A 7,053-nucleotide genomic window follows, 5' to 3' on the forward strand; every position below is an offset into this window, starting at 1 on the left:
CAAGAGGGCGTATGAAGATGTTGAATAGAAGAGAGGACTGCCAGTGTGTGAACAGGGTGTCCCTAGTTAGTTCTTGGATGGGAAACCACTGAGAAAGTCCAGGGTTGCTACACAGAGGCAGAGCAATGGCAGACCACCTCTGAATGTCTCTTGCCTTGAAAACCCTACAGAGTTGCCATTAATTGAGCTGTTACTTAGTGGTACACCACCACCAGGAAGCATGGAAATTTGGGTGGGAAATGTGAATATGAATGGGATCCTCATAAGGCCCAGGTTCCCAAGGGAGTTGTCTCATTGGTCACCAGAATGGACAGCAGGTCAGCCCTCGAGAGTTAAGAGTATGGTCTGCCCCTCCAAGAGTCCTGTTTTTCATGGTGGCCCAATGTTCACTTCCGAGCACTTAGCTCCCATCTCCCACTGGCAAGTTCTGACCAGCTTAGACCAAGATACATAGGCAGGTGGGAGAAAGTACAGGGGAAAGAAATTTAACCAACTAGACCTGGTGTTGACTTCTTGTGTGTGCATCTATACAAATAGGGCAACTCAGAAAGATGCTTATTAAGGGCAGGATCTGGACCATTGGGTGCCAGGTGCCAGTAACTGGGATGAAAGTTTTCACCATCTGGAATATAGTCAGGCCCACAGAGAAGAATGGGCATGATTGTTATTTATTTAGTGACTTGACTTGAATCTGTCCTCTCTCCCTAATGCAAACCCAAAGGTACTTCCCACATCCTCCCTTTCCTATCTTATCCTCACAACAAGCCTGAGAGGTAGATTCGGCTGAGAGTGACTGGCCCTAAGTCACCCCAGTGAGCTTCCATGGCAGAGTGGGAATTTGAACCTTGGTCTCCCAGAATCTCATCCAGCACTCTAACCACTGCAGCATACAATCTGTCAGTAAGAGGTAGCTCAATGGACATGAGGAAGAGGTGGGGTGAGCTTTTGTAGGATAATTTATTTCCTTAGCAATAGTGGTGGATCATTCATGTGCATATGTTTGCCCTCTTGGTGTTAAGAATGAATTTTCACTCGGGTTTGAGAGGAAGGGTGCGGGAGGACTTTCTCCTGAATATCATAGAATCATAGAATCATAGAGTTGGAAGGGGCCATACAGGCCATCTAGTCCAACCCCCTGCTCAACGCAGGATTAGCCCTAAGCATCCTAAAGCATCCAAGAAAAGTGTGTATCCAACCTTTGCTTGAAGACTGCCAGTGAGGGGGAGCTCACCACCTCCTTAGGCAGCCTATTCCACTGCTGAACTACTCTGACTGTGAAAAACTTTTTCCTGATATCTAGCCTATATCGTTGTACTTGAAGTTTAAACCCATTACTGCGTGTCCTCTCCTCTGCAGCCAGCAGAAACAGCATCCTGCCCTCCTCCAAGTGACAACCTTTCAAATACTTAAAGAGGGCTATCATGTCCCCTCTCAACCTCCTTTTCTCCAGGCTGAACATTCCCAAGTCCCTCAACCTATCTTCATAGGGCTTGGTCCCTTGGCCCCAGATCATCTTCGTCGCTCTCCTCTGTACCCTTTCAATTTTATCTACGTCCTTCTTGACGTGAGGCCTCCAGAACTGCACACAGTACTCCAGGTGTGGTCTGACCAGTGCCGTATACAATGGGACTATGACATCTTGTGATTTTGATGTGATGCCTCTGTTGATACAGCCCAAAATGGCATTTGCCTTTTTTACCGTTCATCACACTGCCTGCTCATGTTTAGTTTACAATCCACAAGTACCCCAAGGTCTCGTTCACACACAGTGCTACCTAGAAGCGTATCCCCCATCCAGTAGGCATGCTTTTCATTTTTCTGACCCAGATGCAGAACTTTACACTTATCTTTATTAAATTGCATCTTGTTCTCATTTGCCCATTTTTCCATTGTTTTCAGATCTCGTTGAACTCTCTCTCTATCTTCCGGAGTATTTGCCAGTCCTCCCAATTTGGTGTCATCTGCAAACTTGATGAGTAGTCCCTCCACCCCCTCATCTAGATCATTAATAAATATGTTAAAAAGTACCGGGCCGAGCACCGAGCCCTGAGGTACCCCGCTACTCACCTCTCTCCAGTCTGATGAAACACCATTGACAACAAATCTTTGAGTTCCGTTCTCTAACCAATTCCTTATCCACCTAACTATCTGAAAATCCAGATTGCAGTCCTTCAATTTATCCATCAGAACATCATGGGGAACCTTATCAAAAGCTTTACTAGAATCCAAGTAAATGACATCAACCGAATTTCCACGATCCAGCAAACCTGTTACTTGGTCAAAAAAGGAAACCAGGTTGGTCTGACAGGCCCTGTTGGAGACAAATCCATGCTGACTTCCTTGGATCACCAAATTGTCCTCCAGATATCTGCAGATCTCTCCTTTTAATATCTGCTCCATTATCTTCCCCACAACACAGGTCAGACTCACTGGTCTGTAGTTTCCCGGGTCATCCTTCCTCCCTTTTTTGAAGATCGGAATAACATTTCCTCTCTTCCAGTCCTCCGGGACATCTGCAGTCCTTAAAGAGGTCCCGAAGATGATGGACAAGGGTTCTGCAAGTTCTCCGGAAAGTTCTTTGAGCACTCTTGGGTGCATTTCATCCAGCCTAGGGGATTTGACCTCATCCAGTGCAGCTAAATGCCTCCCGACAATCTCTCTGTCCATGTCAACCAGCCACCAGACACTATCCTTTGGCTACTGCCATCTCTAGATGTGCCTAAACCGTTTGACCTGTGGGAAAAAACAGATGTAAAATAGGCGCTGAGCCTTTCTGCTTTCTCTGCATCCTCCGTTAGAGTTTGTCCATCCGCATCCAACAGTGAGCCTATTGCCTCCTTTACCTTACGTTTGCTCCTCACATAACTGAAAAATCTTTTCTTGTTACAGTGGGCTTCCCTGGCCAATCTTAGCTCACTCTCAGCTTTGGCCTTTCTGATGATTGATGTACAGTGCCTAGTAACCTGTAGGTACTCTTCTTTAGAGCTCTGTCCTTCCCTCCATTTCCTGAACAGTTTCCTTTTCTTTCTTAGTTCCTCTTGAAGTTCTCTGTTCATCCAAATAGGCTTCTTAGAGCTCCTATAGTATTTTTGTCTTTCTGGGATAGTCATTGATTGAGCATGCACTCAAAATCTTGTTTGAGTTGGCCCACCCTTCACATGCTCCCTTCCCTTCCAGCATTCTCGTCCATGGTATGACACTCATCATGTCTCTTTTATTAAAGTTTTCCCTACAAAAATCCAACATCTGCGTCTGGCTACAAGCTTCCTTGCCTCCCCATATCAAAAGGAATTCTATGAGGACATGGTCACTTCCCCCTAGGGTCTCCACCTCCTTCACCTCATCCACCAACTCTTGCCTGTTGGTCAGTATTAAGTCCGGTATGGCTGAACCTCTTGTGGGTTCATCTACCATTTGATAAATGATATTGTCAGCCAGGCAGGTCAGAAAGTTGCATGACTGAGGTCGCTTTGCAGAGTTTGTTTCCAAGCACACATCTGGGAAATTGACCAAAAAGGTCCTGGCCCTGATCAAGACCAGGTGTGCTTCCCTGGGGCTGGGGATGACCAACAAGTTGATACCCAAAGAGCATAAAGCTCTGCGGGGGCCATAGGCGACAGGCAGTCCCTCAGGTATGATGGTTCCAGACCACGAAGGTCCTTAAAGGTCAAAACCCAAAACTTGAACTGGATCTGGGCAGCAACTGGCATCCAATGCAGCTGCCCAATAGCAATAGCAATAGCAATAGCAATAGCAATAGCAATAGCAATAGCAATAGCAATAGCAATAGCAATAGCAATAGCAATAGCAATAGCAATAGCAATAGCAATAGCAATAGCAATAGCAATAGCAATAGCAATAGCAATAGCAATAGCAATAGCAATAACCTAATCCGACACATAATCTGTTATGAAGCTGGGCTATACTGAGGCTGGAGGGCCAGTCTTACTCTGTGCCAATACAGTCTAGAAACCTCCAATCATAGTGTGCTGAGGAGGCACTAGCAGTGTTGTGATAAAAACAAACATCTCTAAAGAAGACTTGTCCTCTGTCAGAATGTAACAAGGCCTTTCGCCATCATCCCCTCACAAAACCTCTTTGCTCTCCCTATAGCTTCCCAAATTATTCTGTGAAAACAACTATTCTTTGCCAAGAAGCAGTAATGATTTCCTTCTCTCTTCTAGATCGTGCGGCCGTCGAACCATGCCACTATCCAAAGCATAGTGAAAGCTGTTGGGATCACTCCAGGCATACCAGAGCCCAGCTGTGTCCCCAACACAATGAACTCCCTGAGTGGGCTCTTCCTGGACCAGAGTGACAACATTGTGTTGCAGGTGTACCCTAATAGGTCTGTGGACAGCTGTGCCTGCCAATAGGATGTTTCTTCACACACACACACACACACACACACACACACACACACACACACACAGATGGACAGAATATGGAACAAAGCCAGAATTCATGGTCTGGTTTGGCTGGAAATGAGAGTTTTTTGCCCATTTAATTCCCCATTTCCAGATGAGGCTCAGAAGCAGTGAGATTTTTTTTCCCTTTTTGGCACTTTCAAATTCTTAACTTGCATAGCTGAGAGGAGATTAGGGATCTTAGTGGAATCTTCTATATATAGCAGAGTTTCCCTGTAACCTAACAACTGCGGGTCAAGCTCAGCCTAGGAGGGGCAGGGTCAGCCCTTGCCAGCTTCTCGGGTTGCATATGGTCTTCCCAGCAACAGAGCTCCAGAGGAACAATGGAAATCCAGAAAACTGCATGGAGAGAAAGGGTTAAACTCCACCCCACCCTACCCCCATCCAAATGTGGAATCCCTGTAGCTCGAATTTATTTTTTTAAACATAGGAGCTGTGTTCACAGTTCTCCTGATGTCTCGTCTAATTGGGCCTTTAAAAGAGGTGCATTTAAATTAAGGCTTCTCCAAGATTGGGAATGGGCAGGGCCATGAGGCTTCCTCCGTGTTTCCTTTTGCAAAGAGATTTCCAGTTTCTGATGGATAAGTTGAAGGACTGCAATCTGGATTTTCAGATAGTTAGGTGGATAGGGAATTGGTTAGAGAACCGCACTCAAAGAGTTGTTGTCAATGGTGTTTCATCAGACTGGAGAGAGGTGAGTAGCAGGGTACCTCAGGGCTCGGTGCTCGGCCCGGTACTTTTTAACATATTTATTAATGATCTAGATGAGGGGGTAGAGGGACTACTCATCAAGTTTGCAGATGACACCAAATTGGGAGGACTGGCAAATACTCCAGAAGATAGAGACAGAGTTCAACGAGATCTGAACACAATGGAAAAATGGGCAAATGAGAACAAGATGCAATTTAATAAAGATAAGTGTAAAGTTCTGCATCTGGGTCAGAAAAATGAAAAGCATGCCTACTGGATGGGGGATACACTTCTAGGTAGCACTGTGTGTGAACGAGACCTTGGGGTACTTGTGGATTGTAAACTAAACATGAGCAGGCAGTGTGATGCAGCGGTAAAAAAGGCAAATGCCATTTTGGGCTGTATCAACAGGGGCATCACATCAAAATCACAAGATGTCATAGTCCCATTGTATACTCACTTCAAGAAGGACGTCGATAAAATTGAAAGGGTACAGAGGAGAGCGACGAAGATGATCTGGGGCCAAGGGACCAAGCCCTATGAAGATAGGTTGAGGGACTTGGGAATGTTCAGCCTGGAGAAAAGGAGGTTGAGAGGGGACATGATAGCCCTCTTTAAGTATTTGAAAGGTTTTCACTTGGAGGAGGGCAGGATGCTGTTTCTGTTGGCTGCAGAGGAGAGGACACGCAGTAATGGGTTTAAACTTCAAGTACAACGATATAGGCTAGATATCAGGAAAACATTTTTCACAGTCAGAGTAGTTCAGCAGTGGAATAGGCTGCCTAAGGCGGTGGTGAGCTCCCCCTCACTGGCAGTCTTCAAGCAACGGTTGGATACACACTTTTCTTGGATGCTTTAGGATGCTTTGGGCTGATCCTGCGTAGAGCAGGGGTTGGACTAGATGGCCTGTATGGCCCCTTCCAACTCTATGATTCTATGATTCTATGATTCAATGCAGGAGAACCTTACTTCACATGTCCTTATTGAAGAAAAAATTCTACTCAGGGGTTTCGTATGTGTGTTTTCTTCCAGTCCTTCATATCTGTGGATGTGATGAGTGGCACTGCCATGGGAGGGGAGAGCTCCCAGTGCAGCCCACACATATGGACCCATTGTTATTCGCTGGAGTCTCCTGAGTTTTCGGAGGACCCTTGAAGGGGGTCAGGGAGGCAGCAGTGAGACCAAGGAAAATCCACTTCTGCGAGGGAATTCTCTTGGGGTTCCGTCCAAATGCAGTGAGATACAACAAAGCTTGGCACAAAAAGGGCATTGGAGCCCCTGCTACTTTGGAGGTTTGTTGCTTAACAGTAATCAGAACATATCACCCCCCTCCAATTCTGAAGGCAGAAATAGAAGTCTGGCTCCTAAGAATTTGGGCTGGCTTCTGCAACCGAACAAAAACTATCAAGACCTCACACAGAGATAAAACAAATGCATCCATTCTGAATCACAGATGTTGGATTTTAAAGTGAAAGTATAATCTGTGTTAAACACAGAAGCATAATCTATATCATGAGAAGAGGTAATCAAAACCTAGAGAGATGTTGCTAGTCAAAGGTGTCTTTATTCTCATTGTAGAAATTTTGAGCACAGATTATGGAACTGGATACTGCAGAGGCTGGTATCATTTTGTTCATGTTTCAGGCTGTTAAATCAGCTCTTGGATTAGTAGCAGTATTACTTTATTTACTAAAATAGAAAGAATTTATCGTTTTAAAATATTTTTAAAATTACTCCTGATCTGATTGAATGCTTCATTTTAATAAAAGAAATAGATACAATAGTTCCTATGGTTGTTCGCCTGGTCTCTCACGCCCACCACACAAATGCCGATCACGTCTCATGGATGTGACAGTTTCCCATTAATTTCAGGTAGGTGGAGCACCTGTTCTCTTTAAATACCCTGCAGCTAGAGGGACAGGAGAATCTGTTTTTT

This window comes from Paroedura picta, chromosome 8, assembly GCF_049243985.1.
Source record: "Paroedura picta isolate Pp20150507F chromosome 8, Ppicta_v3.0, whole genome shotgun sequence".
Classification (NCBI taxonomy): domain Eukaryota; kingdom Metazoa; phylum Chordata; class Lepidosauria; order Squamata; family Gekkonidae; genus Paroedura; species Paroedura picta.